The sequence below is a fragment of the Lepus europaeus genome, chromosome 10 (genome assembly GCF_033115175.1).
Source record: "Lepus europaeus isolate LE1 chromosome 10, mLepTim1.pri, whole genome shotgun sequence".
NCBI lineage: Eukaryota > Metazoa > Chordata > Mammalia > Lagomorpha > Leporidae > Lepus > Lepus europaeus.
In genome coordinates, this window is record NC_084836.1 from 60910687 (window position 1) to 60924116 (window position 13430).

Sequence of the window (13430 nt, forward strand, 5' to 3'; positions counted from 1 at the left end):
GCATATTGTGTAAAATATGCTATTTTGAAAAATGGTGTGTATACATATACATATATATAATATATATTTAATCTCCCCTACTTTCCAGTAAGCCCCAACAAATTATTCAGGCCAATCAATTTCTCGCTTTATGCCACTTTTCTGGATAAATATTTTTCTTGAATAAATTAAATTTCCTCTGCTAATTTGGAAATCCATTGATTATTTAAAAGTATCTAGGAAATTAATTTCAGCAGATATGCTAATATTTCTTCTTCTGCTGATAGTGAATCGCAGAACTGCAGACTTTACAATATTAAAAAAAAAAAGTTCATGTGCTAGGAACACAAAAGGTGGCCAAAAAAACCAGTTAGATAATGGTTAATATTGATGTTCAGAAAATTGTCATCTGAACATTGCAAAAATTAAGGAAAATTGCCATCATTGCTTATGGGTCTTACGATCTCTCTCCTATTGCTTTCAAACTTTCCTCTTTTATTTTCTCCTGTGTGCATTCACTATTAAACAATGTCTGTGAGAAAAATGCAGAAAATCAAGCTGCAATGCTAAAGCAGTTAACTATTGTGGTTAAGAACATGAACTTTGGAGCCAGACCAGATTAGTCTGATTTTTTTATGTAGATTTTGTAATTTTCTCAATCTCCATATGCATTAGTTTCCTGAGCTGTAAAATAGGAATATGATAGTACTCAGCCTTGTGAGATTGATAAGAGGGTCAAATTAGTACCTGTTATATGGCAAATATTAGCTAATTATTAGCTATCTTTAGCATTGGAAAAAAGATGATTTCCAAATGCTTATAGTCACTTGTTATTATTTATTATTTTAATCCCAGTTTACTCTTCATATGCAGAATAAAATTAATAAGTTAATAATTAGCAAAACTAAGAAAAATATTCCCCCTCTTTTTAAAATATCTCAACAAAAATCCTTTTTAACAAGAAAATTATCCATATCACCTAAATGTGTATTATTTTATTAGGAATAACTGAATTGTCTAATTCTACAGTCTCTCTCCATTTATATTGCTGTATTTACATTGAAAAAAACCAGTATTTAAAGGAAATGATATATGATTACAGTGTAAGCATTTTGTAAATATATGTCTTTATGTAAATAGTTGTGTCTGGTACTGAAAAATATCTTGAAACAGGTTTTTGGATTTCATTAAATAAATTCTGCAATTACAGACTTCTTTTACTATAGTGTAGCATGAGATTATATGATTTAAAATTCATGATAATTTGCCTCTCATTTATTTGCCTCACAAGTTGAGGTTGTGTATTAAATATTATAGCATATGTAAACCTTAAAAGATTTTTCTGACACTGAGTTCGATCTCTTATTCCCGGAACAGCGATGCTACTAATAACTTGTTTCCATATAAAAAGAGAAGAAAGAGCACACCCAAACACCAGAACAGACATATCCCTTGCTCTTTATGCTAAAAGTTTATTTGAAGGTAGTCTATAAACAGAAAAATCTCAATAGGCAGCAACTCTAGGTATGCTTATGTACTATTCAACTGGAAGTTCTGGTGAGAAAAGTCCAGCACCTTGCATCCTTTATGCATTATTCATTGCAAATCAATAAGCATCTGCCCTAGTCATCCAAAGGTAGGTGCCAGAGCCCCAGTGGACATAATGGACCAGAAGTTAGATATTCACTTTTCTAGTAGTTGATGAAATTCAAGATGACTGTGCTTTGGGCAGTGACCTTTTGTTGAAAGTCTGTATGCCATGTAGTGACATATTTTATAATTTTTTTGTTTCCATAGAAATCAGTTTCTTTAATATTGTCTGAAACAAAAAGAATTAGAAAAATTTTGTTATGAATATTAGAGGGATATAAATTAAATTTTATATAAATGCTTGCTTCATTCTATTCATAGAGGTTGAGGATTGAAGTCAAATATGCTCTGGAAGCACATTCTTTTAAATATAAATGTATTTTATATAGCTAGCCCTAATAATGACACCATTGTATTTCTCACATAACACTTTTGATCATAAATCACATAAAGAATTCACTGCATTTATTTTACTACTAATAAGAATAGTGTTGAATTACGTTAGAAAAATTACAGAATTTTGGTGAATGGAATTTGAATTTTATAAGAAATCAAAAGAGAACCAACGGCATTTCTATAAATGTTTATAAAGAAAGTATTACATCAGAGCTTTATCAGTTTACATGTTTCTGTTGGATTATGTTAATGAGTTAATTTTAACTGATTCAAAAAACTGATTCACTTTCTATCTAGCTGGAAAAGGATGAAGTTGTCCTTTCAGTAGAACATTAATCCAACTCTCTTTTTCTTTTTCTTTTTTTTTTTTGACAGGCGGAGTTAGACAGTGAGAGAGAGAAAGGTCTTCCTTCAATTGGTTCATCCCCCTAATAGCCGCTACGTCTGCTGATCCGAAGCCAGGAGCCAGGTGCTTCCTCCTGGTCTCCCATGCAGGTGCAGGGCCCAAGCACTTGGGCCATCCTCCTGCACTCCCAGGCCACAGCAGAGAGCGGGCCTGGAAGAGGAGCAACCGGGACAGAATCCAGCGCCCAAGCCGGGACTAGAACCTGGAGTGCAGGCACCGCAGGCGGAGGATTAGCCTAGTGAGCCACAGCACTGGCCCCAACTCTCTTTTTCTGAAATCCAAAGAACTATTCAAACTAAGAATAAAAACTGGAAGCAATTTTGCAATCATCCTAAATAGAATAATACATGTCCATTCAAAAATTCAAAATCAAAATTTCTTTATTGGGGAATACATCTGTCACTGTGTTAAATCACAGTTTGCAACACCCACGTTCCATTTCAGAGTCCCTGGGTTTGAGTCCCAGCTCTCCTTCCAATCCAGCTTCCCACCACACTTCAAGTACTTGGGTCCCTGATGTCCACATGGGAAACTTAGATTAACTACTTCAGCTCTTGGCCTTGGCTCTGGCCCAGCTCCAGCTGTTGCAGGTATTTGGAGAGTGAGCCAGTGAAGACCACCTCTTTGCTCTCCTCTCTTCTCTCTCTTTTCTCATCCTCCTCTCTTCTCTCTCTCCCCCCATTCTAACTCAGTCTCTGCCTTTCAAATAAATAAATGATAATAAAAAGTTAAAAGCAATCGCATCACATATCAACTACCCAAAATTTATCTATGTTAAGATTAAAATATCATGTTTCTAATTGACAGAAGCAAAATATGGAAATATGAAAGGAGTACTGGGTTATTCCTAACACCATTATCTAATTTAGCAACATTTATTAAACATGGAATCTATTGGGTTTTATATATATGTATATATTCAAATAACATATAAAATATTTATTAAAACATAAATGACACAATAAACTTTTGCTGATTTTTGTCTATTTCATTTAAAAACATGTTCATCTATATTATTTAATCTATAAGTGTCAATCATTTATAATTGCTTTGTATAATAATCCTACCAACAGTAGGATTGCTGGATCATGTGGTGGTTTTACTGCAGATTTTCTGAGGAATCTGTATGTAATGGTTATGATAATTTACATTCTAACCAACAGTATGAGAATTCTGCTTTCTCTCCATCTGCATCATTTATTATTTTTTTAACTTTTATTTAATGAATATAAATTTCCAGTGTACAGCTTATGGATTACAATGGTTTCCCCCCCCCCATAACTTCCCTCCCACCCGCAAACCTCCCCTCTCCCGCTCCCTCTCCCCTTCCATTTGCATCAAGATTCATTTTCAATTCTCTTTATATACAGAAGATCAATTGAGTATAAAGATTTCAACGGTTTGCACCCACATAGAAACACAAAGTGAAACATACTGTTTGAGTACTAGTTATAGCATTAAATCACAATGTACAGCACATTAAGGACAGAGATCCCACATGAGGAGCAAGTGCACAGTGACTCCTGTTGTTGACCCAACAAATTGACACTCTAGTTTATGGCGCCAGTAACCACCCTAGGCTGTCGTCATGAGTTGCCAAGGCTATGGAAGCCTTCCAAGTTTACCGACTCTGATCATATTTAGACAAGGTCATAAAAGACAGAGTGAGGATAGTAACCAATGATCCTAAGAGTGGCATTTACCAGGTTTGAACAATTATACAGCATTAAGTGGGGAAGAGGACCATCAGTACACACAGGTTGGGAGTAGAGCCATTGGTGGTAGAGTAGAGGTTATGATTACAAAGGAGTGAGGCCCAAGTGCACTAGACAGGGCCTAGAACAAAGGACAGAGTCATTATTAGAGGAGCTAAGAAAGGTGCTGTCTAAGCTACAATTAAGTTTTCTGATTGAGAGGCAAATAGAACCTGACAGAAGGGGCTTGATAATAATCTGTTGGGCTTTAGGCCTTGTAAGTTAAGAGGCCCAGACCTATCTATTTCTTCACATGGGGTATATCCTAAGGGAGGTGTGAACCTCCTAGGGGAAGGCACTCTGTTGACTTTCATTACTTGGCTGGCCTGGGAGGAGAGCTGGCCAGGTAAAGGCAGGGGGCATCTCTAACAAGAAATTTACAGTTCTGCCTTCAATGTTGCTGACCCTACTTGACCATCCCCTCAGCTGCAGTGGTCACTTTGGAAGTTGGGCTGAGTGAAGGGCTTTTCAGCTTAGAGCCAATAAGATCTGTGGCTCTGACCTGGGCATCCTTCGACTCCAGGGCAGGTCCATTTCCAGTGATCCAACTCTTGGCAGAGCTGCCAGGGCTCTTCACAAGCTGACTTCTGCTGAAGCCCAGGCTTACCACATTGAAAGCCACTGCAGTGGACTGGCCTGTTGGGTCTCCTTGAGGGCAGATCACTGTACAGATCAGCCATTAATAGGCCTGCCACCCATTGCTTCTGATGCCGAGCTTTCTTTTCCTCCTGGTTTTTCTTAAAGCAGACCAGAGGATGCAAGTCAAGGGAGTGCCCAAGTCCCATCTCTAATCTTCGGTGGCCTGAACTACAAGTCTCTAGTCACAGGCATGTTCTGTAGTAGTTTTTCTAAGGTAGACAATGCCCATGAGGAAAATTATATTCTCATTTTAAAACTTTCTTTCCCTTTGGTCTGAAAGGGAGGTTTTTTCTACTTACTGTATACTTCGCTTATCTTAATCTATAAGCCATTTAAAATAAAACTCTTAATAAAATTTCCCCATGTGGACATACAATATGTACACACATATAATATAGCATAATAGACCAATATAGCAATTTTAATAATAGCTTTTAAAATCTTTAACTCTTTTTGTAGATTGCCAATTGATTTGAATTGCTTTTTCTTTTTAGTAACCTCAGTTAACCATACTTTCTCTCAGTTGGTACTGTTAATACATTATTGGCTTCATCTGTTTACAGAGCCATCCCAAAGTACTGAATACAATAAATTGGCTGGAAAAAGTCCATAGGAACCTACAGGAGGACCGCTAAACACAGAACCAACAACGCTTTAGTTTTATGAGCAGCACATCATATATAACTGTGGATGACAAAAGACTTTAAGTCGCCATGTTTAAAATTATAAACTCATCAACCAACAAGAGGCACTTGCTTACTTCACAGTATTTTTGAAAGCACCTGCAGGATTTTACAAGTATTTAACCCTTTAGGCCTCTGGGGCTTTCTCATTAAGATAACTATCCTATCTAGTAACACAAGATCATTAGACTTTTTAATTCTCAAACATTTGTATTAATAGCATTTTCCATTATAGAAACTTAAAGTCTGGTACCACATCACATCTTGACAGTCCTTCTAATATAATCCAAATAGACTGATTAGTTGGTGTCTCTATAAGATGAGAGACATAGGTCCTTCGATTTTTTCAGTTGGGCCCAAACTGGAAAAACCAAAGTCCAGGATTTACTGGAAATTTTAGAGACCAGATTGTTTGAAACTTTGATTTTTTGAATGCCTGTCAAGACTGCCAAGAAGGCTCAAAATCCAAAATATCTGGTTGAAATAAGATTTCTTAAAATCATGACATAACATAGACCAAATTTGATCATTGTTACAAGGTGATTATTCAAATTTTTGAAAAAAGCACATATTTAAATAACCCATAGCTCTTAATAAAAATTCAGCTGTTTTTGAACAATTAGAATTTAACAGACATCAAAAGAACAGTCATTCTAACTAAAGTCATTAGATATATCATTGTGATTTGGATTTGCATTTCCTTTGTGATTAATGACGCTGACTATTTTTTCATGTAGTTTTTAGCCCATTTCCTCTATTGAAACATGTCTATTCAGATCATTTGCCCATTTGAAAGTGAGATTATTTATTCTTTATTTTTTGCTTTTGAGTTGTCTGAGTTTCTTGTACATCCTAGAAAGTAAACCCTTAGTAAATTGTTTCCAAATATTGAATGAAAAAGCGAAAGTTGACATCCTTGTCTTGATCCTGATCTATGAAGAATAAGTTTCAGCTTTTCCCTATTCGGTACAATGCAGACTATGTGCTTCTATAACACAGCCCTTACTATGTTGTGCTACCTTCTTTCTATGCCTATATTTTGAGGATTTTTATCATGAAGGGATGTTGAATTTTGATAAATGCTCTTCCTGTCTCTATTGAGATAACTGTTTGTTTTTATCCTTCACTCTGTTGAAGTGCTATAATACATTTAGTTTGATTTTATATGTTGAAACATGCTTGCATCTCTGAAATAAATCCCACTTGATCATAGTGAATATTGCTTTTGACTTGCAGCTGGATTTGATTTGCTAGTATTTTGTTGAGAATTTTTGAATGGATGTTCATCAGGGATATTGGTCTGTAGTTTCCTTTTTTGCTGTATCCATGTCTAGTTTTCGTGTCAGGATAATTGCAGCCTTATACAATTCATTTGGAAGTGATCCATCCAGTTTAATATTTTAGAATAGAGCTCATCTTCAAAAAGTTAGTACAGATATACTAACATGAGGTTAGTAATAGGGGAAGTTGGATGTTCTTCATAGACTGTGACAAATATATCATATCAATATATTAATAACAATGGAATCTAGGTGGGTAGTTGGTGAAAACTATACTATATCAAAACTTTTGTTTTGTCAACTGAAAACTAGTCTGAAATTAAAAATTTGTTTTTAAAGTTTGATAAAACTCAGCAGTGTTGCTATATAATAGTGGGATTTTCTTTGTTGAAAGACTTTATATTACTAATTCAAGCACATGCATTGTTATTTTTCTGTTTAGATTTTTTTACAACCTCATTGTTCAGTTTTGATAAATTATGAGTGTCCAGAAGTGTATTCATTTATGTTATGGCTTGCAATTAGCTATTTATAGTTATTAATAATAGTCTATAATGAGCCTTTGGATTTCTATGTAATTATAATATTACTATATATTATTCTATATTCTATATTATATAAATATTATAAAATATTTTCATTTTCTTTCTGATTTTATTTTGGACTATTCTCTTTTTCTTATTGAATCTGGATAAAGCTTTGTCAATATTGTTCATCTTTTCAAAAAAAAACCTTTTCATTGAGGTTTTTGTATCATTTTTTTAAAGTTCATTTGGTTTATTTCACCTCTGATTTCCACTATTTCTTTCCTTCTACTGGTTCTGTATTTGGCTTGTTCTTGCTTTCCCAGGTCTATGACATGCATCATAGCATGGCTTGTTTGAAATCTTTCTATTTTTTAAATAAACACTTATTGATGTAAGCATCCCTATTTCTATATCCTGTAGCTTTTCCTATGCTTCATTTTCATTTTTATTTGTTTCAAGAATTTTTTAAATTTTTCTTATTTTTTAATGTCCATTTGGTCAGAGACTGTCGTTTAATTTCCATATATTTGTACATTTTCTAAAATATCTCTTGTTGATTTCTAATTTACTCCATTGTGGTCAAAGAAATTTCTTTTGCATATGTTCCATTTTTCTTTAATTGTTGATCCTTGTTTTGTGGCTTATCCTGGAGAATGTTCTAGTTACCGAAGAATAAAGTGTGTATTCGATAGCTGCTGAGTGAGAAATGCTTTAGGTTCACTTGATCCAAAAGATAATTTAACTGTGATGTTTCTTTATAAATTATTTTTGGTGTAGCTACCCTTTCCATTGATGAAACTGGAGTGCTGAAATCCTCAACTATTATTGCACTACAGTCTTTCTTTTTTGACCAAATAATGTTTGTATTATTTAATTGGGTGCTCTACCATAGGGAGCATATACATTTGCAGTTGCTATTTCATTTTATTAAATCAATCCCTTTATCATTATAAAGTAACAGTTGTCTGTTTTTTTCAATTTTAAATTGTAACCTATTTTGTCCAATGTAAGTGTAAATATACCTGGTTGCTTCTGGTTTATTTCCACATGGTATATTTTAATCTATTTGTTCACTTTCAGTCTGTGTGTGTCTGTTGGTAAAGTGTCTTGTAGACAGCATATAATTGGATCTCTCTTTTTGTAATTCATTGAGTGTATCTATATCTTTTCACTGATGAAAATAATCCACTGACATTCAAGATAGTTATCGTTAAGTAAAGACATAGTCCTGTCATCCTATTAAGTTTTTTCTGCTCATTTTGTATGAACTATGTTTCTTTCTTCCTTTATCATTTTTCTTTTCTATATTGAATGAGTTTGATTTTTTTTTTCTTTTTGTGTATTCACTTTGTTGTTGAGATTTGTCCTTTTGGGTGCTCATATGGTGATTATCATCCTTTTACTTTTAATTTAGGACTCTCTTTAACATTTCTTATAGACCAATCTGGCCAGATGAATTCTCTGCTTTTCATTGAAAGTTTTGTTTCTTCTCCACTTGTAAGAGACAGCATTGCTGGTTAAAGTGCTCTTGTTTAGTAATTTTATTTGCCTTCAGGACATGGAATATATCATCCAGTTCTCTGCTGATCTGTTGGGTTTCTGCCAAGAAGTCTGTCATTAAGCTAATGAGGGTTCTGCCATGAGTGACAGGATTCTTTTCTCTTGCTGTTTTTACAATCCCTCTCTTTAGTTTGAGTTTTATTGTAATATGCTTCAAGGGAGGATTATTTTTGCTGAAACATATTGAGGATCTTTTGAGCTTCCTTTTGCACTTTCTGACCTAGATGCATCAAGATTTGGATTGTTTTCAGTAATTATGTTATTGAATAGAAATTTTAAATTTTTAAAAAATTTTCCCTCTTCTGGACTGTCCATGATTCAGATGCTTGTTCATTTAATGGTGTTCCTTAAGTCTAGAAGGCTTCATTCTTTATCCTTTTTTTCTTTGCAACTGGTTTATTTAAAAAAACCTGTCTTAATGCCTAGAAATTCTTTCTTCTGTTTGATCAGCTCTGATGTTGTGACTGCCAACTATATTTTTAACTTCATTTTGTACTATTTAATGCCAAGATCTCTGATTTTTAAATGATCACATCATAGTTACTGAATTTATCATTCATTTATTGAATTGCCTACCTAACTTTATTTCATGTTTTGTTTGTACTGTCCTATAACTAAGTTTCTTTAAAATCATTCTTTGCTCTTCTTTGTCAGAAAATGCATTGATCTACTCTTCTGTGTGATTTATTGTTAGAGAATTAGTGTGTGTTCCTTTGGCAATCTCATGTTACCTTGTTTTTCCACATTTTTTATGTCCCTACATCAGTATTTCTGCATTTGTTGGTCAGTTGCCTCTACTAGTTTTATAGGTTGGCTTTCGTAATAAAAGACTTTCTGCTGGTACTATGTCAGAGATTGACTAGTTATGCACACTTGTTTTGGGTTCATCTGGGTACTTTAATATAGTGTCCATTTAGCTTCTTCAGCTATAACCAACTTTGGTTATGTTTGTGGATATCTCAATAGTGTAGGCTGAAATGTTGTGAGATTGCACCACCAGCTGGGATGCAGCTCCCTTAGATAGACAGGGTTCATTTGAAACTCTGACCATTGAGTACCTGGCTTCAGATGAGTTGTTCCCTTAAGTTTCCGTGGGTTCTGTTTGGATAGAATCACTGTGGTGGGCCTAGGGACCTGTGAAAGAGCATGCCAAATAAGAAGTGTGTCTGTTAGTGTCTGGATGCTACATGGCATCTGGACTACACCAGTGGACCCAGACAAGACTTGTTACAGTCCAAAGACTGAACAGATGACTTTTTTGGAACTCTGGGTGTCAACCTGCTCAAGCAGTTATGCTCAACTACTTCCTGGGGCCATGAGTGGGTTGGTGTGGCTAAGCATTTGTTTCTCAGGGTTTTAGTGGGTAGAGACTCTTAAGCACTGTCTACTCATATGCTTTTTAGGGCCTATAGGAGAATGGGCATGCCTGTCTGTTTGCTTTCCTGAGATCTTGCTATGCCAAACTACTCAAGAAAGCCTGTAATTTGCTTCATTGAGTTTCTGTACACCAAGACACTCTGGTTGGGCAGCTGGGCTATTTTCTGGTGTTAGACTGGATCATCTTATTACTGCTTGAGCAGTAAGAGAATGGACAGAGCCACCTGGGTGCTTATGGATGAGCAGATGGGTAGATGGGGTTACCTGTCTACTTTCTGAAGACTTTTGTAGGCCAAAACACTCATTTTATGTAATATATTGAAAGTACATATGACTTTTTCATGTTGTTTTAGACAGGCTATTCTAAACTTTGTTTCTAAAAGATTTGTTTATTTATTTGAAAGGCAGAGTGACAGAGTCAGACAGATGTAGAGATAGAGACCTTGCATTTCACACACCCCCTAACTGTTCCCAACAGCCACGGATAAGACAGTTGGAAGCTAGGAGCCAGGAACTCGATCTGGGTCTCCCAAGCTGGTAGCCTTCTATTCTTGGGCCACCTCCCACTAGCTCCCAAGGTGCATTAGCAGGAAGCTGCATTGGAAGCAGAGAAGCAGAACTTGGTGCTAGGGCTGGAACCAGCAGGTATTGCAGAAGTGGGCTGGGTGACCCCATGCACCATAAGGTCTGCTCTAACTTTGTTCCTCATTTAAACAATCAAAGGAAGATGTAACTTACCCCCTGGCATTTTCACATAATGATCAAAAGTAGAAACATTAATTTATCATGCATGCTCTCATTCAGCATTTTTTCAGCTGACTTACAGCAGAGGAATTAGAGAAGTTCCTCTTACTCCATTCTGCATTATGAGGGCACCATCAGAAAAATTTTAATCGTTCACTTTAACCTAATGGACATATTTTGAGGCCCATAAATCATTTTTGATTGATAGATTATCAAGAAATTTGTCTGAAAATTGATCAGAAATTATTGGTGTCATTAGAAAAGTGGTTTTATCATTGTAGCGTTTCTTCCCTTTTCCCCTAAGAACACCAAATGATTTCCTCGACCAAAGCTGTGATTACATTTTTCTAGGCTTTCAGTGTCACTAGAAATACCTGTTTAAGTACATATACATTAAGTTTTGAATATGTCTAATTACTTATTTCAGTAGTATTAAAGTTTATAAAATAAAAGGCTGTTAGCTTTTATTTCCAGCTTAAGATTCTTTTATAAAACAGTACTATTCAGTCATTTCTCCTAGATTTTGCACATTTACTTTTTTTCTTAACTCTTAACTAATCATCTAGAAGTGACTAATGAATTCTGCATCCCCATTATATTTACCAGAGTTTGAAGAACACAATACTTACTGAAACAAATCTCTTTATTTCAAATAATCCCAAAGTTTCTTTTATGGATATCATATTCATGTACCTTTAACTCATGTGTGTTTAGTTCAAAATAATTTCCACCTGACAAATATATATCATTCATTTGAATTAATATATTAATATATTTTATTACGTTGGATAGAGGAGATTATTATTTATGTACAGGAAACTCAACAGTGTACATTTATCCCAGCTTCATGGCAAGTTCTTTATTTAGCCTTGGCTTTCTCCCACCTGGCTATGTGAACCACAAATTTTGGACCCAAAACACTGCCTCCCGAGAAACTGCAGATATCATATCTGTCATTGCAATTGGTCTTGATAACTTCCACCAGCTTCACCAGAGCCCCTTAGTTTACTGAGTTCACCTGCATGAAAACAAAAATAGTTCATATCTTTCAGTGGAACAAGTACCCCACCTAGCCTTTCCAATGATAACGCATCAGGGAACTCCCATTTTATGATACTGGAAAGGCAAGAAGACAATCAGATACATGGTATTCACGTCATGTACAGTCATCACCAGCTGTGTCTTCTCATTCTCCAACAAGGTGGTGACAAGATTGATGCCTGCCTAGAGGACAGGTGGTATATTAACTACATATACATCAAGTTCTTATAAACAATTTTCTAACCCATAAATATATTGAGGGGTAGATGGGACAGAGAACTTAAATCACTTGTCCTAAACTACAAAATAAGCAAGTGGCAGAGCCAGAGGCAAATCCAGGGAGTCTGGTACATTAACCTTCACGGGACGGCCCTTTGCCAGCATTCTTCATTTGAGCACAAGCCAATAACCTCGGCTTCTTATCAGTTTCATCTCTAATTTTTACTTATGGGTCAACTTCAGCAGTTGAACAGCTTCTTGGGCCATTCAGGGGCTGGGTGGCTGGTTAATGGCAGAAGACACTTTCAGCTGCTTCTATAGAATGGCCATCTGCCACTGCAGCAGGGTGTAGTGGGGCCATTTGACAAAAAGAGATGAGTTGCATTTCAGGCTCTGGGCCCTGCCCAATGCCAAAGTTCTTAGATCTTTTCTCAAACAGGAGATTTACCATCTGTTTGGTCTCCAGCTTCTTTTTTTTTTTAACTTTTATTTAATAAATATAAATTTCAAAAGTACAGCTTATGGATTACAATGGCTTTTCCCCCCCCATAACTTCCCTCCCACCCGCAACCCTCCCATCTCCCGCTCCCTCTCCCATTCCATTCGCATTGATTCATTTTCAATTATCTTTATATACAGAAGATCAGTTTAGTATAAATTAAGTAAAGATTTCAACAGTGTGCACCCACACCAAAACACGAAGTGTAAAATACTGTTTGAGTACTAGTTATAGCATTAATTCACATTGTACAACACACTAAGGACAGAGATCCTACATGAGGAGTAAGTGCACAGTGACTCCTATTGTTGACTTAGCAAATTGACACTCTTGTTTATGGTGTCAGTAATCTCCCTAGTTTCTTAACAACAGCAGGCGCTGGGGCCATCTCCTTTCCCTTGGCCATCTTTCTGTTGGCTTCTTGGGGGATTGGATGCTGAATTAACATGTTCAGTGTATTTGTCAACATACCATTGTTGACATACAATGTTAATATGCTTTTCTAATAGCATTGGCAACCTGTCTATTGAGAGTATATTAACCACATATGATGAAAATGACCTCATAAAGGCAAAACAGCTTAGGGGTTAAAACAGACTATAAAACCAGACTCCCCGGATTTGCCACTTGCTTGTGCAATCTAGGACAAGTAATTTAAGCTCTCTCTTCCATCTACCCCTCAACATATTTATGGGTTAAAAATTGTTTATGAGAACTTGACGTATATGTAGTATGC

The 13430-nt window shown here is 35.6% G+C and overlaps 1 pseudogene; it reads right to left on the reverse strand.

Annotated features, from left to right (window-relative positions):
• Positions 1-11769: 11769 nt before the first annotated feature.
• LOC133768047 (large ribosomal subunit protein eL8-like) lies at positions 11770-13142 on the reverse strand (annotated as a pseudogene).
• Between the last annotated feature and the right edge of the window lie 288 nt (positions 13143-13430).